This window comes from Schistocerca cancellata, chromosome 3 (assembly GCF_023864275.1).
Source record: "Schistocerca cancellata isolate TAMUIC-IGC-003103 chromosome 3, iqSchCanc2.1, whole genome shotgun sequence".
Taxonomy (NCBI): Eukaryota; Metazoa; Arthropoda; class Insecta; order Orthoptera; family Acrididae; genus Schistocerca; species Schistocerca cancellata.
Window position 1 is genome coordinate 65,577,564 of NC_064628.1, and position 24,441 is coordinate 65,602,004.

At 38.1% G+C, this 24,441-nt stretch overlaps 1 long non-coding RNA gene across 1 annotated transcript; it reads right to left on the reverse strand.

The window, feature by feature from the left end:
- Positions 1-1,597: 1,597 nt before the first annotated feature.
- Positions 1,598-9,249, reverse strand: LOC126176988 (uncharacterized). Its single transcript, XR_007535733.1, has 3 exons — positions 8,948-9,249; positions 3,112-3,328; positions 1,598-2,087 (listed from the first exon to the last, which is right to left on the reverse strand). It is a non-coding gene; the product is annotated as an uncharacterized LOC126176988 (long non-coding RNA).
- Between the last annotated feature and the right edge of the window lie 15,192 nt (positions 9,250-24,441).

Here is a 24,441-nt window from a genome sequence, read left to right on the forward strand (position 1 = left end):
AAAGTAGAATTATTTTAACACAAATAATATTTCAGCTGATACAGATATCGACAGTTCACACAATGAATAATAAATACCTTATGATTACAGAATTGGTTCAGTTTTCGCAGCTGGCTTGCTAAAGAAATGTCTAAAAATAACAAAGATCATTATCAAGCAGCATTATGTTTTGACAGTTATCAAGGTAGAAACACAGATGAACAAACATCACCCCCAAAGTGTAATAAAAATAGACACAGTGGGACATATAAAATGCTACTCAGTCAGAAACGTCAACACCCTATACTTAAAATCGTCCATTAACTATCATCATTGATTACCAGAAAGCTATACAAATAAATCAAATATAGCGGCCATGTATCACAGAAATCAATTAACATGGACTGATATAATTCAGTTTTTTATCACATACACAGCAATTAATTCAGTTTTTTATCACATACACAGCAAAAACAAATGTACCGGAGAAAAACCTAGTCTGTCTTGTTGTGAATATTTATGAAACATATGCTAATCCTGCTGGAAATTACTATGAACTGCAGAACAAGACATAGTCTGAGGCATGATGATATACTTGTTAGCAACCTGTAACAACAGAGTTTAAATTACAGAGAAATAATTCAGATATATGGCATTAACATTAAAATGTGTCTTAAAATACAACCATATGGACCTATGACAATTCTGATAAACCCTATACTTCCAAGTACCCCGGCATCTTTGTCATATGGTAGCCAATATATGTTTTTGAAGTTGGTGACTAACTTTACATTTTTCCTATTTTCATATATAATCTGCTCCTCGGAGCCAATCACATTACAAGTGAAAAGAGAATGTCTAATACTAAAACTTGTTCTACCAATACCTCACATGCACTTTTTAACAGTTACCTAATTTTACTGGCAACAACACTTATTACATACTGTGTTTGATCTTCAAATAAAAGACCTGTAACATAATTTCTAAATACATACTAACATCAAATACTTCAACAAGTCAGTCAAATCTTAGAACACTTAGAATCCTTGTACTATTTGTAACCATGTCTCACAGCTGAGAGCTAATTTGCTTTCCCATCTTCATAATATTTTTAAATGAGCATGTTCATGGCTATGTGACTGACTGAATAGCAAAGGTTGTCCCAATGCTTAATGTGTGATTAGGAAATGGATGCATATCCTTCTTTCTCAGATATCTGTATACTCAAACAGCACAATCTCAACCTTTTCTTTGCTTTCCAAAAACCCTAATTTCTCATCATACAGTGTCAAAATAAGACTGGTTCACAATGCAAATACAATGACCCAATTTACTTATACATACAATAAAAAGTGAATTTATCATAGAATCGATGTAACGGAAATAATTTAGACACTAAAAACACAATTTAAAAAAGTCGACAAAGGTTGCTTTCAAATTATTTGTTGTGTAAGACTAGCAACAAATTATTTTTCTCTGTCTATAAAAACAAGCTGTGTGTGTGTGTGTGTGTGTGTGTGTGTGTGTGTGTTGGTGGTGGTGGTGGTGGGGGGGGGATGTGTTGTTGATTTGTTAGCACTGAAATATAGCTGGATTTTATGGAAAAAAACACAACAGCTGATCTGAGCAGTTTATCACTGCCTTTAATAACAACAAATATCATTTCATCTAATTACAAAAGCAACTATGGCAGTAACATTCCAGATTCAGTCAATCTATATTCTGTTCAACAGTACCATATGCAAGCAGTACTACAATAGTTAACAGTATTGTTTCACACTCGAAACAAATCATAAAACAACTACTGAAGTACACGTACACATTTTATACAATCGGTTCCATAGGATGAAACTTTTTAATATGGCGAATCAGATTGCTCTTTTGAGTGCTCTGCCTCGGGCAGTAGGGACACTGAAACTGTGGCAACTTGCCACACTCATGTTTCACATGTCGTTGCAAGTTCCCCTTAAAGCGATAATGTTTGCCACAATTAGTGCAAACAAAAGGTTCTGCACACTTTGAAGATATCTGAAACTGAGGTTGCAGAGATCCAGCAATGTAGTGGCAGCTCTGTAGAGACGGATGCCATGCACTGGGACCTGTGAACACTGAAAAGTAGCAACACCATCAGAATTTAGATCTTTTTTCCCCTTATGCAAATTACAGGAAGATTTGGCCACGAAAGATACATTCCCTGAAAATAAGTATCTCCAAAATAAGTTAAACATATACTACCCTACATCATGGTCCTAATGAAGACTACACAAGGTGATCTGTAACCATGTAAGTATAAGTATTCCAACACTCAGTTTTAAAGCTTTATTGATTTCCTTTGCAACATATGCTCATGTCATTTAGCACAATATTTACATCTCAGTTACAAAAATGTATGGAAGTCAAAAGTTTCAACATTAATAATTCCATTTTGTTCAGAAATCATCACGTGTTTGGATGAAACATAGTAGAAGATTGCAAGTAATCTAAAATAAAATTAGTTTAACGAGTTATTCACAAAGGAGAGGCTTAATGCATTGAACAAATCCTCAGATACTGAAAGAGAAAACATCTTTTCACCATTTAGTAACGAAATCTCAGTGTTCTTGACATACGTAGACATTAAAGATTTCCAATGGAATCCAACTCACAAGGATGCGTCAAAATTAATGTTTTTCTAAACCTTCAATCTCAAAGAGCATGAGTCAAATTTTAGCATATGTCTGCAAATTTAATTTTAATTTGCATTCCTCACACTGTCATAGTCCTGTTATACAAACAAGCACCTAAAAAGAAATACAACAAAATAATGCCATAACAATGGCAAGTATGTGATTAGATTGTAGTAATAGTGACAAATAGGACACAGTGTTAGCAGTGATATTTCCATTCCTTTAGTTTTACACAATAAACTGCTGAAACCAAGATACACTAGCAAATTTAAAACATTTCTGGTACTAAAAAATAAAATGCAGTTCCATCACATTAAACTTCATGGTGCTACAAATTAAATATTACACAGTGAAGAACAAAAGTACCGAGAATAGTGTGACTATAATAAATTTCAGTGCAAACTGAGTAGAAATATCAATTTCCGTTTTGATGAAATTAAGTATATATGAGAAATTTAATACTTACCAATTTTGGAACACTGTCCAGTAGGTAGTTTTCATCTTTAATGCGCACATTTATATTTAACATGTATGAATTCCAATGAAATTCTGAAGGGCTAGGAATAGACACTTTGTAGGAACACAAAATGCAGTGATATACCAGGCCTGCCCCAATTCACATTGTAATAAGTAGGGCTACACATTGTATATAATTTCCAATTAACAATTTAGTAAAAAATTACCTGTGAACAAAGAGTCCAAAATCACAAAATTCAAAATTTAAACAAAGACAGGATAGAGGATTTCAACAGTCATGTAGAAACACGTAAGCCAGAGGTCAATAAAGATCTCGCTAATTATGGGGATTTTTTTCCTGGTGTGGGTGCTTCTTCACTATCTTTCTAAAGTGCTCATTTACTCTCAACTCCCCCCCCCCCCCCCTTCTCTGTCTCTTCCCCCCCCCCCTCTCTCTCTCTCACACACACACACACACACACACACACACACACACACACACACACACATTGACAAGGATATCAAAATTATACCGACTTCCATAACCATTTTCTGAACCAGTTTAAAAAAAAACACCTCGGTAATTCGTTTTGCAGGTCAAACAAAACAGAAATTAATCATCTCCAATAGTCTCACAGCTAGTAAAAGACAGTTATCTTTCAATTAATCATTAGGCTGGTAAAGTAAGGACACAATGGAAACTTAACAAAATACAATCATGGTGACTAAATTTAATGATTGGTTGTAATTACCAAGAGGACATTTTGTTCAAGTGAAACTATCCCTTACCTGGGGAATCTACATACACATCAGATTGTACAGTTAAATAATTCAGCCTTGAAGAGTGCTGCTGCTTGCAAAACATTTCTCTGGCCCCTTCTTAAGTAAAGCTCCTGTCTGACATTTCCAAATAGGTCACTGCCACAAGAATGTTGAAGAGAGTCAAAAACTATTGAAAACCACAGATACTTTAAATCTGCATGTTTGGACAGTTTTAGATTGTGTTGTGGGATGAATTGCCAAAATCGACTTATATGAATGCACAATAAACATTGTGGTAATGTGTACCATAGCCTGATGCCTACATTTGCGACATATTTAAAGCACTTTTGACATCAAAACTTGAAGCTACAAGGTAAATTCCAAAAAGCTTTACAAGGTAGTAGACAAATTTCCAGCAAGTATTTTGGTGCTATTAAGAATTATAGTCCAGCTCCAAGGTTAAATGGTCACCATGCTATGCAGAGGACCAGGATACAATTATGACAACCATCAGGGAGTTTTTTTCCTGTGATGGGAGGATGGAATAGGTTGCACTCAGTCTCGTGATAACATATGAGGGGCTCCTTGAATGACAGGAAGCAGCTCCACAGTATGAGAAACTGATATCAGCCAAGGGAGCTGTGGGCTGACCTACTGCCTCTCCATACTGAATCAGAATGACTCTGAGCAATGGCAGAAGACAAAATAGTGGCCAGTGGGCACCGAATGGCCCATCATGGCTAGTATGCTGGCTGGTTATGTACATACATAGTAAATAAACCAAAAAAAGGGAAGGCGGGAGGGCACTACATATTGTGTATGCACATTGGGCAACTAATGCTACATGTAACGTAATGAAATGCTCAGGAGACACTATAACATGTTTTGCATATTGAAAAGAATTAACCTTACCACTACATAAACTCATTCACCACCTCATGCTTGCAGCTTACAAAATTAGGGTTTAATGTCCAACCTGAAGTCAACTGAACCTACTGATGCCGGAGGTCCTGCAATGTAACGACGACATGTGAAGTCAATTTCTCTATTGCCATGGAGGTCTGGTTGCTTTGTTGGTTCTAACCATACATAAAGCATATGGTCAACCTGGGTAATTTTAAGTTGAATGTGCTTTATTCAGCTTAACGGCAGTCCTAGATACTACAAAACATTTTACTAACATATTAAATGTATCCAGAATGAGATTTTCATTCTGCAGCGGAGTGTGCACTGAGCTGAAGTTTGGAAAGTAGGAGACGAGGTACTGACAGAAGTAAAACTGTGAGGACGAGGCGTGAGTTGTACTTGGGTAGCTCAGATGGTAGAGTACTTGCCCACAATAGGCAAAGGTCTCGAGTTTGTGTCTCGGTCCGGCGCACAGTTTTAATCTGCCAGGAAGTTTCACATTCAATGTAAACAGTCCACAGTGCCAATTACCCTTAGTATCATAAATTCAAAAAATTAAATGTGGTAACCTGATGATGCATCTTGTTCATGTAAATATTGTAATGCACTTTAAACTCTACAAATCAACGACTGTGGCAGCACAGAAGAATCATGGTGTCCAAGTAAGGTTATTGATATGTAGCTTCTTAAACACACAATTACACTAGAATGTCTACGCTTGTTAGCTTTTACAGAGTTTTGAACTCCAGTGTTGAAATTAGCACGAATTGTATTCCATTTTAACAGACTAATGAGATCTCAATGGATCATACTGTGAATCTCTGACAGTTTTATAGCAACAACAGCATTTCATTACAACTAGGCCTTGATCTAATTACCAGAAATGTTATTTCAATAGGTGTTACACTCAAACATTAAAATAAATAATCAAAGAAGACGTGAAAACAAATGTTGGTGTCCATCTGAAAGTTGCAGAATACAAAAACTTGTCGTCTGTAAGCTAAGGTTACACGCTACTTTAACCCTGCTGTTCTGTTCACTTTTACTTGACATATATACTGTTCGGGTCAATATGACCCGACATATCAAAATGCTTTAGAAACATAAATTTTGGTACAGTTTTAGCTATCGACATTGTTGTTCTATTCCAGTACCTTGTTAGTAATAATAATAATAATAATAATAATAATAATAATGGTAATAATAATAATAATAACAATGCATACAACTTTATTGAGGGATATTTTTCATTTAAATATGCACATAAATTTGAAACAACAGACAGTTTCCATTACAGGCATTCAACTTAGAAAGCACTACAGTTTTTCCATACTTCTATTCTTATTGTTGACAGTTTAGACGTAAGTATTGACATTTTCTAACAACAGACAGTTGTCATTACAGATATTCATCTTAGAGCACACTACAGTACAGAACACACTACAGTTTTTTTATTACATTCCAACATAGAAAGCACTACAACTTTAGAATCCTCTCTTCTTACTGATTGTAGTTTAGGCACAAGTATTCACATAAATTTGAAACAACAGAATTTTCAATACAATCATCTTATAAAATACTACAGTTCTTTTCTTACTGCTTGCACTGTGGACACAAGTAGGTTACATGTTTCTTGCAAATATGTTTACTACATTTTCCACACACCATGTTTGTTTTATTGTCATTACTTGATGGACAGAACTTACAGCGTGCACGTTTTGTAGATTTTCTTGTTGTTACCGATTCTGACACACCACCCACATCATTCGGGTTTTGGATGCTTGTGACCATTCTCAAAGAATCTTCTGTTCTTGGGAAATGCGTTCTTGATGCAATATGTTCTTTTATCAGTGACTTTCCAAGTTCCTCCAAGAATATTCTCCTTCTAGTCAATTTGCTTGCATTCCAATTAGGGTCAACCGAAATCCACAAAACGTATGCATTATAAGCAGAAACATCAAGAATATTGTAGAAAACTATCATTGGCCACCTATTACTTTTTCGTTTGCATGTATATGTACCTAATAACTGATCAAGCGTGTCTACAGCACCTTTGGTTGAATTATAGTCCAAAATCATTTTTGGCTTCTTATCAGCCCTGTCACTGATTTCCGCATCATGGTGGAGAGTGCTCATAAGTACAACATTCTTGTGTCTCTTAGGAATATAATTAACCACAGTAGTGTCATTTGTGAAGTAAAATGAAGAGCTGTGTACCTCCTTGTTGGTCATTTTGTGTGGAAGCTCCGGCTTATTTTTCCGTATAGTTCCCAACATAGTCAATTTCCTTTTCAGAAGCAGCTGCCCCAAATTGTACGACGTAAAAAAGTTGTCACACGTGATATTCTGACCACGTAACTCAGAAGTGAGATCAGATACCACCCTCATTCCCTGATTTCTTTCTGGTGCCGCTCCACTCACCTTTCCTGTATAAATTTGGGCTTTCAGTACGTATGAAGTTTTGCTGTCACACATGGTCCATATTTTGATCCCATATTTTGCCGGTTTACTTGGGATATACTGCTTGAATGGACAGCGACCTCTAAATGCTACTAACTGCTCGTCAACAGTAACATTTTCTCCTGGATTATACAGTTGAGGAAGGACCTCTACCCACTTCTCCCAAATACTACGAATTGCGGCAAGTTTGTCAGTACGTCGTCTTTCCTCTCTAGTAGATTTCTTGTCAAATCGCAGGACACGTGATATCTTACAGAATGTTTCATGAGACATGGTTGCTCGAAATATGTTTCGCCCAGTATCTTTATCCCACAAACTTTTTGTAGACTCCCCATGAGATCGATATACACCCGCTAGGAGTAAGAGTCCTAAGTATGCATGGAAAACAGAACCATCAATATCTGTCCACTGTTCACCATAAACTCGCTGCCCTTCAATATTTGTCATCTCTATTATTTCATTTTGAAGCGCTGTGTGAAATACTGCTTCAAATGAACATTTTACATCAGATATTCTGCTGACTGCATACCTGGTAACTCCTGGGGTACTCTTGATGATGTTCGAAGCTGGTAGGCGACCATGTTGTGCTGGTGGATGCAACTGCCATTCTATATTCCCATTTTTAGAAAGAAAAGTCTCTACACTATTTTGTATGGGCTGTGGACTGTCGTAACTGTCATCGGAACACTCGCTTTCAGATGCATTGCTGATGTGATCTTCAAACTCAGAAAGTGATCCTTCATCTGGTGAGGCATTTACTATTTCTTCCAACTCACGATCATTCAATGGTCTCATCGCCATGGTGTCACAAGTCAAACTGGGCAGAAACAAAGCATTCCAATTATTGAGAACTGCCAATTATTATTTCCTGGGGAAAGCAACAAACAAGCCCATTGTTGTGAACGCATGGAGCTTTAGGTGATTGTTGAGAGTAAGTTGGAATGATGCAGTCACTATTCCCACACAACACAACAAAAATAATTTTCGCCATTTCCAGATTTTAGAAATAAATACGAGTTACACTAAACATATTTGTGTCGGGTCATTATGACCCGAACATTACATATGCAACTATTACAGTTGAAGCCCAAACTTCTTAAACTTTTTTAAAACCTTTTAAAACACATGCTGCTCATCCATTTTCAGACAAAGTCACAAAGTTTCATAAATATATATTGGTATTTACATAATGTAAAATAACGTTCATATTCGTTTCGGGTCATATAGACCCGAACAGAACAGCAGGGTTAAATACAACAGTACAGAGTATAAACAATTTTCACATTTTACAGCTTATAATGTGCATGAATCATGAGCGAATCTACAGGTGACAATACTATATGTGTGTGTACAATTATTTATTTTGTTGCGGCGTAGGTACACAATTAACGACTGTTAATATATATGTAAACATCTAGAAATCGCGTCATCAAGTTCTGCTTTCCAAACGTAAAACTTCTGTTAGGTTGAAACTAACTGCGTTGGAGACTACAATCTGTTGTGAAATTTCGATTCCTACAACCTGTCATTTCCTGTCGTAGCTGCTACACTAGGTTATAACTAGAAGTTAAAATATACGTCAACAGACACTAAAGAATACCATGTTAACTAAGTATCCTCTTAAATTCAGTGTACAATGTATTTACTTGTTTATGTAAAATGGTTAAATCATTAACCTTGATTGTGTTACAAAAAATCAGTTGAGCTGTCAGTACTACCTTATCCATCCGTATTGACAGATTCGTTTAGTTTCGTAACCATTAAGTAGTTCCTAATTCCTGGCACTAAAAGAATTCTCAGCCAGGTTATGGCTGCACGCCCACAGGCTTAACATTCGCAGAGACGCCAACGCTTTCTGAAGAACTGAAAACAATTTCCACTGCCACAGTATAAACGAAGAATAACGGCAATCATCGTTCTTATGTCACTAAAAATTTCTTCGTTCCAAAAACCAAGCATCACTGTAAACAATTCACTTTGTATACACAAAACTATAGACAACTGGACAAAGATGCTACAAACTGAAGCCAAACAAAAAGAATGTGCGCACAAGTATTTCTTTCAATTGAACAATGTTGATAGTGTTGTCACCGTGGTATTGTTAGGGTTGGACCTTTAAAAAAAATCAAATAATAGATGTAATAATACTGAGTTTCACTCAGCAGTGTACTCAAAAGGATTATATTCAAATTGACACCGGCGTAAGTTAGCCCCTTGCAACCTAAATTTTCCGAAATTATGTGCCCGCACCTTATAAATATTGAAAATCTTTTAAAACGTTGTAATATTCGTTTAAGACTTCAAAGAGTAACTGTTGTGGAACGTGTTGAAAAGAGGCAGCAATATTTTTCAAAAGTTATTAAGAAGCGTTTGTTTCTTTTTTCTACTTTTTATTGAATGTCACTAGCTTTAGATTTCAGCTGTACAAAGCCAAGTTCACAGTTGCCAGAATTATTGAATGAGCGTCATTCTGTTTTTATGATTCAGAAGCAGCAGTACGTTTCAAGTTAGAGAGTACTGTTACCGCTTTACCACAAATATGAATTAGTGATGTCGCCTTGCTGTAATAACCTATTTTGAGAATGATTGTTTCCAGAAAATACCTACAGGTTCATGGCAATGACATGACTTTCCCTGCGAATAATGCTTTATGCCAAAATTATATGAGAGAAAGCAATAATTGTGTTCAGGTTTATAGACGCATCAAAAACGGTCTCCCGTAGCGCACGAGGGTAAACTTTGCAATTACGTGACTAAGAATGACAGGTACTAGGGTAAAAAGGAGTCATACGCCACAGATATCATCGCAGAAGACTTTTAGGGTTTAGTCAACGCTGTGCTTAAATTCGAGGCGTATGAGAAGCCTTACCTCTGGCCTGAGTTGAAAAAATAAAATATCCTCCATAACTTTATATGTGGATTTAATTTGTTGCCTACTTAATCTGTGGCCCCAATATGTCACGGCAAGAACCGCACCCATACATTACACGATTTCACAAGGCGGCTTCTGACAGTTTACACGACCTGGCACACCCAGGGGCAAATGCTACGATCAAGCTACAAACAGCACGCTTTGTGTGAGCATCAATTAAAAAGGAGTTCAGGGAATGAACCTGCGCTTGCCTACAATGTCAGGGCTGCAAGGCAGCACGACACGTCCGTGCGGAAATTGGGAATTTCGCAAGACCACCAGCACATTTGTCCATGTGCACCTGGACTTAACAATAGTGGGTCCACTCACCGTTGTTGATGGCTATAAATACTTGTTAACTGTAGCAGACAGATGCACGAGATGGCTGGAGACCATTCCGGTCACTAACATGGCGGCGGAAACGCCGCCCCTTCATATCACTTGCTAGGCCACCATTTCGAGTCTACCCTGTTCAACGAGTTAACCAACTTATGTAATATGTAATTTAAATTTGGGGAGTTAAAGGACACTGAAAGTAGCTCTTGTGTGTCATCAAGGAAGATGGATAGGAGCATTACAGCTGGTTCTCCATGGATTATACATCGCATACAAGTGGACTTCAGTGCTTAGATGGCAGAAATTGTTTATGGGGAACTACTGAGAATTCTGGCTGACTATCTAACGATTGCCTCATCACTAACACCAACCAATCTCTTGTTGCTGATAAATGAAATTCGTGATCGCCTGGAAACAATGAGAAGACCAATGATACCTAAGCACAGTGAACACTCAGTTTTCATGCAGAAGGTGTTGAAGGACTGTGCACTTGTCTTACTTCACACAGATGCAGTCAGAGCACCACTACACCCTCCATATACTGTACCTTATCGAGTAATATGACACAACTCCCATACTTTGGACATCTCACAGAATGACCAGACCATTAGAGTATCCATACAGAGGATAAGTCCTACATGGGTTTTACCGGAAACTGAGTACTATGACACTCAATCAGAAGAGAAGGTCCATAGTTTGGAGTGTACTATGCATCATGTACCAGAATCCACGTTGAGACGGCATGGAACCACATCATGGCTGCCCACATTGGCTCCCACATCTCTACAACAACAAGTCATCTGTATGAGAGCAGAAAGACAAATCAGATTTAAGTACCCATTCATCCCTGGTGCTCCACACTTTAAAGGGTTTACTCCATGGAAGTTCAGTGGTCATTAGAAAGTTAAGTTTTTGTTCTTTGACTCATGTTCTATTGGTACCCTGTTCCGAGTGGAAAATTAAAATATCACATTTAACTTTATATATGGGCTTAATTTGTTGCGAACAAGTGTATCTTTCTGCTGTCTTTCTATAGCCAAATACTCAAATTTTCTGGTTAGACTGTTCCCCAATTCCTTTTCCTTGTTGATTCACCCTTACAGCCAGGATATTTTTAATACTTGTCAATAGAGCCACATTTTCAATATGAAAAATATTGCAGACTAAATATGCTTAAAATATTAAATTCGTTTTTTCTTGCCAATTTCTTAAACATTGGATCTATTTCTGGACAGACAGTGGGTCTGTTATTGTTTTGTTGGGTTACAAATATTAAATGTTATTGCAGATTAAATTAGAGTAAACATCCCATTATACAAATGCCCAGGATTTAACCATATTAACATTAACAGAATGAATCTTATTTGTGAACAGCCTGACAAATTTCACATCATATCAAATTATACATCAAAATTGATTTATTGATCATGCAAATGTTGCACACAAAAATCACTTAGGTTAAATGTGAATTTTTACAACAAAATAATAGTTCTTTAATATATATGAATGCATTTTATTGTCAAGTCAATTATGTTGTTGTGGTCTTTAGTCCTGAGACTGGTTTGATGCAGCTCTCCACGCTACTCTATACTGTGCAAGCTTCTTCATCTCCCAGTACCTACTGCAACCTACATCCTTCTGAATCTGCTTGGTGTATTCATCTCTTGGTCTCCCTCTACGATTTTTACCCTCCACGCTGCCCTCCAATACTAAATTGGCGATCGCTCGATGCCTCAGAACATGTCCTACCAACTGATCCCTTCTTCTAGTCAAGTTGTGCCACAAGCTTCTCTTCTCCCCAATTCTATTAAACACTTCCTCATTAGTTATGTGATCTACCCATCTAATCTTCAGCATTCTTCTGTAGCACCATATTTCAAAAGCTTCTATTCTCTTCTTGTCTAAACTATTCATCGTCCATGTTTCACTTCCATACATGGCTACACTCCATACAAATACTTTCAGAAACGACTTCCTGACACTTAAATCTATACTCGATGATAACAAATTTCTCTTCTTCAGAAATGGTTTCCTTGCCATTGCCAGTCTACATTTTATATCCTCTCTACTTCGACCATCATCAGTTATTTTGCTCCCCAAATAGCAAAACTCCTTTACTACTTTAAGTGTCTCATTTCCTAATCTAATACCCTCAACATCACCCAACTTAATTCAACTACATTCCATTATCCTCGTTTTGCTTTTGTTGACGTTCATCTTATATCCTCCCTTCAAGACACCATCCATTCCATTCAACTGCTCTTCCAAGTCCTTTGCTGTCTCTGACAGAATTACAATGTCATCGGCGAACCTCAAAGTTTTTATTTCTTCTCCATGGATTTTAATACCTACTCTAAACTTTTCTTTTGTTTCCTTCACTGCTTGCTCAATATACAGATTGAATAACATTGGGGAGAGGCTACAACCCTGTCTCACTCCTTTCCCAACCACTGCTTCCCTTTCATGCCCCTAAACTCTTATAACTGCCATTTGGTTTCTATACAAATTGTAAATAGCCTTTCGCTCCCTATATTTTACCCCAGCCACCTTCAGAATTTGAAAGAGAGTATTCCAGTCAACATTGTCAAAAGCTTTCTCTAAGTCTACAAATGCTAGAAACGTAGGTTTGCCTTTCCTTAATCTAGCTTCTAAGATAAGCCGTACAGTCAGTATTGCCTCACGTGTTCCAATATTTCTACGGAATCCAAACTGATCTTCCTCAAGGTCGGCTTCTACCAGTTCTTCCATTCATCTGTAAAGAATTCGCGTTAGTATTTTGCAGCCGTGACTTATTAAACTGATAGTTCGGTAATTTTCACATCTGTCAACACCTGCTTTCTTTGGGATTGGGATTATTATATTCTTCTTGAAGTCTGAGGGTATTTTGCCTGTCTCATACATCTTGCTCACCAGATGGTAGAGTTTTGTCAGGACTGGCTCTCCCAAGGCCGTCAGTAGTTCTAATGGAATGTTGTCTACTCCCGGGGCCTTTAAGCAGAGAATAAGTTTTGGACTAATGTTTCTTACAATAGGTATCCTTTGGCTGTAGGTGAAATCATATATATTGCACACATTCACTCCTTGTTGTCTTACAAAATTATCTTCTGGTGCAGTGCACATAATGTAATTAAAGCATTTATTCAGCAGAAGTGAGCAGTCAAAATGTAATGTGAAGTAGAGGGTCAAACAGCTTGCAGAACACTTTTTAAGGATCTTGGAGTTCTTACCTCACTCACTTACCATTACAAGTGCTACTCCTCAGTGGTTTTTGTTACTGGGAATGAAAATCAGCTTCAGCTGAACAATAAAAACCAGTTTCAGCTGAACTGCAATTAAGTGGTACCCGATAACAATAGCAAAGAAAAACAATTTTCGTATAGACTTTGTCTCCATAACTATGCTCAGAGCAAGGGCACCCTTACCCAGAGGCCCTCCCTCCACCACTGTAACTCTCAGGGAATGGAAAAATATAGTGCAGTCAGGTGTTTTTCTTTCACAGAAAATGATTGAAAAGCCAGAGTTATGCAGGTATTTAATAGTGTTGGAAATGGATGTTTTTAATGACTGCTTGCAAGTTGCCATTCACCTTCCGAAATATTAAAAATATTCCAGGCCCAGGTCTTGGAACCCTGCCAATTAGAAACTGTCATAAGAGCTTGAGTCAGAGTAGAGTTATATGCTGATATTTATTTACCAACCATTTATCATGTACATGATATGGGATTCATCATGTATATATGAATAACAGGTAAAGAACTTTCTGCACATCCGTAATCCACAAGTGTACATAATGTAGCTTCCAACCATCATAAAGCAAGAAATTGGGAATCCTAATCAATTCAAAAGAAAATTAAATCAATACCCAAATAGCTACACTTAAAAAATTAGTAAATCCTGGTGGTATTCATTGTGAAGCTATGTTTACAAGTAGTAATGTGCAGCAAACAGAGCTCTGTATTTACAAAGTCAGCTAACTATTTACTCTGTGATTAGGTTTGTCTGGTATATATAAGAATAGCACTTAGCAGTGTAATGAGAGTTTATTGATAATACAGTACACAGATTAAGTTTATACGACTTGCTTATTTTTGTAGATGAATCATCCCTGGTGGTTGTTCTTCTTAATAAGGCCTACAGAACACAATGAATGATTGAGTTCAACTCTGTCTCAGTGAGTTCCACTTACTTGTACTTTCACTAAAGTAGCAGTTTAAGAAACTCTTCTGAGGTTGTAAAGTGCTCAGACATACTTTTGAAGAGCTTGGGAATCACACTAAAATTACAAACAACTTTGATACCAATTTACAATAGTTTTTGTAGAGTGTCACAGAGTGTTCGTACTGTTGGGCATCCACTGAATGAAACTGCTGCTGTTCTTGTTACAGACATTCAGCACCCCAGAAAATACAGAGCATTAAAGCTACAGTGAGGTAGTGACATGACGAGGTACACATACATCCATCAGTTTTTGGCATCAGCTCTATCTCAGTGAATGCAAGGTATCATCTGTATCCTCTGCTGTTGCTAAACACGTCAAATCGTAAAACAGAACATGGTGTAAAACGAAGGCTAGGAAAAGTTACCAAATTGTAGCTATCTTGCTAAGATCAGAATTTTAGGATTAAAGGAGACTGCTCAGCAAAATGCAGAAGCATTGAGTTGTCATTAGGCACAAACAAAAGAAAAAAATATCTTACTAGCTTTTGGAGTTATTCTTTGATGACCTAGAGTAGAAATCATGTATGCACTTGCATGCATATGCCTATGCCCCTTTTTGGTGCCAGCTAGATTAACAGCACCAATGCTGTTTTGTAGCAGGTGGACTGGCTATTGTTGGGGTAATGTCAGGTTGGGTGGGTGGGGTGGGGGGAACACGAGAGGCAGGTTTTCCCTTCCTTAATCCTGTCTCCCCCTCCCAATTCACACCCCCACATCGCCTTCTACGTGTGCCGCTTCCCACCAGCTGCTACAATCGTGCCAGCCCATATACCTGCCATCCCTTCCTCCCACATTCCTAGCTAGCAAACCTGCTGCCACTCTCTATGGCACTAGCCACACACCTCAGTCCTTTGCCCTGCCTTCTGTCTCATTCTCCTTCTGGGGCATAGGCGCACATGTGCATGTGCGCATTTGTGGGTGTGTTTTGTAGCTCATCAATGGATAACTTCAAAATATAACAAACTTTATTTCTTTTGTTGTGGCTGCTTTCCAGTGAGTGGTTTCCTATAATCCTAAAGTATTTACATTCTACAATAACTTTCCTACAATGTTTAAGATCAGAATGTAGTTGACAGTGGAATTTTGGGAAAAGCTTAATACCAAATTTGGTAAGAGACATCTGCATGGAAGCCAAGAAGATTTAGTCAACACTATATTCTTGGAAAGTCTACATTCACATATAGAGACAAACTAGTTTAAATCTTGCTAGGTTATTATGTCAAGTTTGATGGTTATTGGCATAAAAGTTTTCTAGGCTTAGAGCTGCAGCATGTCATAAAATAAGTGGATGAACTAAACCAATGTTTTGCCCACAGCTGAAATATCTTTCCTATTGTCTGTTCATCCAGTGACATATTTTACACAATGTAACTCTACACTCATAAAACTTTTATGTGCACTTACTGTGGCCAGGGATGGTAATTTTATGCACTTTACAGTGTTTTGCAGAGTAAAGATGTAGATGTAGGAGTTATGAACTCTGAGGCTGGTTTGTTGAAGTTCTTGAGTCCTCTATCTTGATATGTACCCTCTTCATTTTACCATAACGGCTGCATCCTACGTCATCATGGATCTGCCCTGTGTACTTATATATACGGGTAAATCAGGTGACAGACTGTGGTTCATTTGTGAAAAAGCATAAAGTCAAGAAAAACCAAACACTTTTGCAACTCATTCTAGAATAATGCTCAAGTGTATGGAACCCATACCAAGTTGTACTAAGTGCACAAGATAATTAGTTCGTGAAAAAAATATGTGATAAAAAATCCCACTCTCTTAAAAAAAAAAAAAAAAAAAAAAAAAACCCTGTGATAACGCTAGGCAAAAAGAAAATTTTCATATAGAGGCAGTGAACACCAGCTTAAACAAAAAAGGACCCTGCATTGTGGGCAAGTTATTTATAATAAGCTCCCTCAGAATTAAATCAATATATGACCTGCCAAAGTTCAAGGCAGCTACTATGAGATTTTTGACTCACACTGCTTCTACAGCCAGCATGAGTTCCTTCAGGGATTATATTAAATATTTATGCCTGTACCTTAGTGATGTATTACATATTCAGTATTCAGTTTATTCACCATTGACCACTTACAGCGGAATAGGTCTGAACATTAAATATACAATTAACAATAACTTTACAGTAAAGTTTTAATTCCTTTTCTTTTAGGAATATTCTTATATATTAATGTCAATGCTTATTTCAAAATATTCTGTTATCTTATAAAATGGGTGTTTGAGAAGCCAGTCATAAACCTTACGTTTGAAAATATTATTGGTCAGTGACCGAGCAGATGCTGGAAGTTTATTGAAGAGTTTTAAACTCATTATTTTGTGTGAGTTTGCAGTCTTTGTGAGTCTGTGTCTTGGTATGTCAAAGTCCAGTTTGCCTCTGGTGTTGTGGGGATGTATGTTCTCTCTGGTCTCGAACTCATTTAAGTTGCTTTTGACATAAAGCAGTGCTGTGTAGATGTAGATTCACCACAGTTAATATCATGTGCTTGATAAAGAGGGGGTGGCAGTGTTCCTTGGGCTTAGATTTGCTTATTATTCTGAATACTTTTTTTTTTAATTTTCAGAATTTCACTGACAAAGCAAGAATGTCCCCATAACAATATGCCGTAGGAAATGTGTGACTGAAAGAGGCCAAAATATACCACCTTCAGATACTCATCAGTGACTACATCTGTCAGTCTCCAGATGAGATAACACACTCTTGCTATTTTCTTGCAGATATGGCTAATGTGTTCCACCCAGTTTAATTTCGAATCAATGTGGAATCCTAACAATTTTATTGATTCGCTTTCAACAGCTGTAGTTAAACCCAGAATTAGTTCTTGTGTTTTATCAGGATTACACAGGAGTTCATTAGAAGAAAACCAATCCATTACTAGTTCTAGTTTTTCCTGTGTTGCCTGATGCAGTTCTGTTGTGTCATGGTGTGTATTGAGCAACGTTGTATCATCTGCATAACACACAACTGAATTTGCTCCTACATGGTAACGTAAGTCATTAATTGCAATGATAAACAGAAAAGGACCTAGGACCGAGCCCTGAGGCACTCCAGTCCGAACTTCCTTCAGTGAGGAGCATCTATTTTTAATTGATACATACTGTCTCGTGTTACTTAAGTATGATTCAATTACATCCAAAGATGGTTTGTGTATGCCATAAAATTCCAGTTTTGCAAGTAGGGTGTTAGATGTTATGCAGTCGAAGGCTTTGCTAAGATCGCACAGTACAACTGATACTAGATCCTTATTTTCGAATGCAATTAACACCTGGTTAACAACTTCAGTGACAGCAGTAGTGGTGTTTTTACCATGTTGATATGCAAACTGTCTGTTGGAGAGATGATCATGCTTATCAAAATAGTTATTTAGTTGACGGTACATTACATATTCAAAAACTTTAGAGAAAATTGGGACAATAGAAACTGGTCGATAGTTTTGGGGCAGATGCTTATCTCCCTGTTTAAAGACTGATATTGCTTTAGCAGTTTTGAGTGCATCTGGGAAAACTCCAGATTCTAAACACATATTAAAAATGAAAGAAAGAGGTTGACAGATAAGGTGTATTATTTTTTTTCATTACATAGTTAGAAAACCAATAACAGTCCATACTTTTGGAGTTGGTGAACCTTGCCACAGCTTTTACAATATCCTCTGGGGTGACAACATTCCAGTGGAAAATATACATACTATGGGGCACAGCACCAAGATGATCTTGTGCACAAGTGCCATTTTGCTTGATTTTGTTTTTCAGCTCACTCACTGAGGTTAGGAAGTAATTATTTACTTCTTCTGGGACCACCATTGCATCTTGTGTATGGGTTTGTGAATTATATTGGTTGATGATATCCCATGCTGCTTTACATTTGTTGGGAGCACTTTCAATGTAATGTTCACATGCTTGTTTTTTGGCCAAGGACAGTTTGTCTTTGTAGATTTTTTTACATTTTAGATAAGCTCTATAAGAAGTATTATCTAGCTCAGGTCCTTGTTTACAAGAATTTTTATATATTCTGTACAGTCTGAGCATCTCCTCCCTAGTGAGAGCTAGCTCATCTGTATACAATTTTAGCTGTTTGTTTTTCTGTTTATGCTTAGGACTACTTTTGATTAATGGTGAGCAGGAGTACCATAACTCTATGAGTATTTCCAGCAAGTTGTTAAACACCATTTCACCAGTACCCTTTCCAGGTTGTGTGTTGTATACAAAGTCCCAGTTAACATAAGATATTCTGTCAATAAATAAATTAATATATTCATCTTTATGCCCTCTTACCCACGTGGCATTAGACTTGATTCTGACTGATTTGTCTGATTTAGGTGTTACTAGTCCTTAAGTACCTCAGCGAAGTATCATGTAAATGTTATTGTAACATAAATATCAATAAACCTGTACAGTATATGTTATTTCTGCTTTTACAATGTATTCTCTTCTATTTGCACTATATGTGTTCCTTATAATACAAATTTAATGTAAAATAGTGTAATTAATATAAATTTAAATAATGTAATGTTATATTTTTTTGTACACTGACTTATCCTACATCAGTATGTACTATTTGGGCGCTGCATTATTATATCGACCAATGAAAATGTAATCTAACCTAAAGGAGATTTTAATTGTATTAAAGGAAAGGGAGCACAGATGATCATAGGTTTGTTTGACACACAGGAAAGCATTGCAGAAATGCTGAAAAACTTGAACTGATAGACACTTGAAGATAAATACCAACTATCTTATGAAAGCTAACTTCCAGAGTTTCAAGAACTAGTGTAAGGTAAAGAGTGTAAGAATACACTACAGCCTCACAGGTATCACTTGCACCAGAACCACAAAGAGAATATTACAGTAATTATACTGTGCTCAGATTCATTTATGCTGTCAGTCTTCCACACTCCCCAAAAAATGGAACAAAAGGAAACCCTAATACGTGCTATAATAGAAAATATTCTCTGCCATGCATTTCTGAGTGCTTTGGAGAGTGTGGATATGGATGTAGACCTAATAGCCCCTCTCCAGTTCTTTCCATCCACAATCCCCTCAGCCACTATTTCAAAAACAGCTCACACCATAACATGTGCCCTACAATTCTGTCACTATCTACATCTACATCTATACTCTGCAAACCACTGTGGAGTAGTCTGCATCAGAGAGCCTATATTCCGTTGCAGCAGTTATTAAGGTTTTTCCCCATTCCATTCATGTATGAGCAGGGAAGAATGATTGTTTAAGTGCCTCCATGTCTTCTGTAACTAAACTACTTTTGTCCTCACAATCCTTGTGGGAGTACTATGTAGGGGATTGTAATATATTTCTAGTCATCATTTAAAGCTGATTCTTGAATCTTTGTAAGGAGGCTTTCTCTGGATAGTTGATGTCTATCTTCAAGAGTTTGCCAGTTCAGCATATCTGTGATATTCTCCCATAGATCAAACAAACTTGTGACCGATTATGCTGCCATTATCTGCAAAAATTCAGTGTTCCCTATTAGTCTTATTTGGTATGGGTACTACACCCATGAGCGATATTCCATAATGGGTCAGACAATTGATTTGTAAGCACTCTCCATTGTAGACTGATTGTGTTTCCCCAGTACTCTACCAACAAATAAAAGTCTACCACCTGCCTTCCTCACAACTGAGGCTGTGTGATCATCCCACTTCATGACCCTGCAAAGAGTCTCACCAAGGTATTTTTATGAATGGACCAATTCCAAATGTGACTCACTGATATTATACTCATAGGATACTGCATTTTCTCATTTTGTGAAGTTCACAATTTTACAATTCTGAACACTTAAAGAAAGTTGGCAATCTTTGCACCATTTTGAAATCATCCTCTCCCTTAAAACCCACATCCTTTCGTCTTTCCCTCTCCTTCCCTCTTTCCTGATGAAGCAGCCGTTGGTTGCGAAAGCTCGAATTTTGTGTGTATGTTTGTGTTTGTTTGTGTGTCTATCAACCTACCAGCACTTTCGTTTGGTAAGTCACATCATCTTTGTTTTTATATTACTTTTCCATATTCATATATTCTTCAATGTTATAAAAACTATGTGCTAGTAAACATTGTTTAAGATTTATCTCGAATTTATGAAATTCTTTAATTTTTCAATACTGTTTTATCCTTATTTACAATCAAAGCATTATCGCTAAACCATTTTCCTGTTTCATTTACTTTTCTAGAGACACTCTGCAGTAGATTGTCCTCAGTGTATCCTTTTATAAAAATGTTAGTGTCATCAGCAAACAAAAGAAATCTGAAAGGTACTCTTTGCCTTAATGACATATTTGTAATTTCTGTTGTCTATCAGAGAGATATGAACCATTTGAAGGCAAGTTCCCAGACCCCATAAAATTCTAGTTTCATGAGCAATAAGTCATGGCTGATTAGATCAAACACTTTAGATAAATCTAAGAATATCCCACAGCTTAATTCATTCTTGTCCAAGGCATTTAGGACCATTTTCATGAATTGGAAGACTGCTATTTCTGTGTATCTGTTCTTTCTAAACCCATTTTGAGCATTAGTCAGTATTTTATTTTTATTCAGGAAGTCAGCTAGCCTTTGATACATTACTCTCTCAATTACTTTAGAGAAACCTGGCAATAATGACACTGGCGTATAATTATTTATGTCAGCTGCACTATCCTTTTTGTGAAGTGCCTTTATTATGGAGTGTTGTGACTCTTTCAGAGTGCCACTGCGCAGTTATGCGCATCCTCTACATGTGGTGCTGTCTGCCAGCCATGCAGTAGCAGCGCCACCTAAGCAGCCAGCCAGCCAGTGGCCACTAGACTTGGACTCAGTTATGATTTGACTGTTAAAGTGTTCACACAGCTTACTCTGTTTACTTGATCTGTGACTTTCATGTATTGTGTCTTCCTTGAAATATATTTGTTCAACTTGAAGTTTTACAATTGGTGACAAGGATGGGATTTTTCTTTTCCATCGTTGACCCACATGTTTCCATGGCCTCTTTAGAGCAACTTGCAAGGTCTCATAGAACAGCAAAAGATTCTCACAAATGCGATTCGTGATTTCGATGCGGCATCAAATGTGGGGCGTCTCTCATCGTTGTCTCTACCTACTTTTCCTCCTTACGACAAGATGGCAGAAGACTGGTCTGATTACAAAAAACGTCTTCGACAGCACTTCTTGGCATTTCATGTCACGGATGAACAAACATGTAAGTCTCTGTTCCTTTCATGGATTTCACCTCAAATGTATCGGTTGTTGTCGCAATTGGCCCTTTGAAAGATCCTGCGTCTTTGTCCTTTGCTGAAATGTGCTCACTTCTGTCCGTCTATTTTCAAAAGCAAACGCATGTGGTAGCCTCTTGTGTTGTCTTTTATCGTTGTCAAAAACAACCGAATCAATGTATCGTGCTGAGGCTGCTGAACTTCACGGCTTCAGTAGAAAGGGCCAATTTGTTACTGAAGTTCACAAAGAATCCTATGCCGATTCCATGGTATGGGATGCTATTATCCGATCGGCGCCCGACAAAGAAGTTAGGCAGCGTGCCCTTCAGTTGGCAAATCCGACTCTAGATGAAATCCTATCCATCGCTCAGTCTTTTGAAATTTCTTGCGCCGCTGAAGTGCAAATAGAGGCATGGGGCGACATCGGGGAAATACAACCTCTGTGCAATGTTGACGAAGCATGTGGCGTGTCCCCACCAGCCAATGTGGCTGCAGTACGCTCCCAAGTGCAGCCTCGGCCTAACCATAAACAAACCTCTAAGAAACTGCAGCAAAACCCACGGCAACTTCCTTCATGTCCACGGTGTTTTACGAAACATTCACAAGAAGATTGTCCACAACGTTGGGCCGTGTGTTACAAATGCAAATCCGACCGCATACATGATGTTCATGAACATGATGCTGATTCTGATTCTGTGTTGTCTGTCAATTGTACTTCTTCCCTTTCAGGGAAGTTATTCCTCACTGTCCAAAAACTTGGTCGAGATGTCTGCATGCAGGTGGATACTGGTTCTGCTGCCACTATCATCAATTCTCAGACGTATCTTCAGTTGAGTTCTCCAATCCTGTCACCTGTCACTAGGAAATTACGGACTTACAATAAACAGAAGATTTCTCTCTTGGGACAATTTGATGCTGAGGCATCTTACAAATCTGTCATTCGCACTGTTCCCATATTTGTGGTCAACGATAGTAATGCGGAGAAACTTTTTGGTTTCAATGCCTTTTGCATTTTTGGGTTCTCCATAGATGACTCTGTCAATATCGTCTCTGATGCTATTCCTTATGCTCAACTGGATCCCTTGTCGACGACATTTTTGTCCCTTGTTTCTCCTGGGTTAGGCCGTGCAAACGACTTTGAAGCTCATATCATGCTCAAACCCACTATTCGGCCTGAGATTTTTCGGGCTTGACCCATTCCTGTGGCCCTTCGTGATCAGGTCAAATGGGAGCTGGATCGTCTCACTGCTTCAGGGGTCTTGCTTCCTGTCACTTCCAGTGAGTGGTCCTCTCCTGTCATTGTTGTAGCTAAGCCAAATGGTAATATTCATCTCTGTGGCAATTTCAAAGCCACTGTAAATGCTCAATGCCTTATCGGCACTTACCCTATGCCTCAACCTGAAGAATTGTTCACTAAACTTGCTGGAGGCCAGTACTTTTCTAAACTTGACCTGTCAGAAGCTTATCATCAACTTCCTCTCGATGCTGCTTCCCGGCAGTTTCTGGTCCTTAACACGCCTTTCGGCCTCTATCAATACGAACGATTGCCATTCGAGGTTGCCAGCACCCCTGCTCTCTTTCAGTGATTCTAGGAGCAATTATTGCTCACTGTCCCTGGGTGTATAAATTACCAGGACGACATTGTTGTCACTGGCTCCACCACTGACGAACATCTTCAACATCTCCGTACACTTTTTCATGTCTTACAGACTGCCGGTCTTAAGTGTAATCTTCAGAAATCAAAATTTTTTCAGGCATCTATCACGTACTTGGGGTTTCAACTCTCTCGGGATGGTATTCGTCCACTTCTGCAAACTGTCGCTGCGATCGATGCCCTTCCTCACCCTACATCTGTTAAGGAACTGCAGGCCTTCTTGGGGAAAATAGCATAGTGTCACAAGTTTTTACCATCTGCTGCTTCGGTGGCTCAGCCGTTGCATCGCCTGTTGCATAAAAACGTGCCTTTTCACTGGTGCGCATCATGCGATGCGGCTTTCCAGAAATAGGACTATGCTGAAACAGGCCCCGTGCATGGCTACTTATCAACCTGGCCAACATCTTGTTCTTGCCATGGACGCCTCTTAATACGGGGTCGGTGCAGTCCTTGTGCACCATTTTACTGACAGTTCTGAACAGCCCATTGCTTATGCCTCCAAAACGCTCACGGATGCCCAACGAAAGTATTCTCAAATTGAAAAAGAAACTTTGGCCATTATTTATGCTCTTCATAAGTTTGGTGTTTTTCTCTATGGCTCAAAATTTCATCTTGTTATGGATCACAAACCACTTGTTTCCTTGTTTCATTCATCAACGTCACTTCCCGACAAGGCTGCACACCGCCCCCAGCATAGGGCTCTTTACTGGTCTCGTTTCAATTATGAGATTCATTTCCGGCTGACGGCTCAACATGTGAATGCTGATGCACTGTCTCGTCTTCCCATGGGTCCTGATCTGGCATTCGATATGGACGAACTTTTGTGTTTCCACCTGGATGTTGCTGAGCAGCGGGATGTGGACGGGTTCCCCATCACCGTGGACC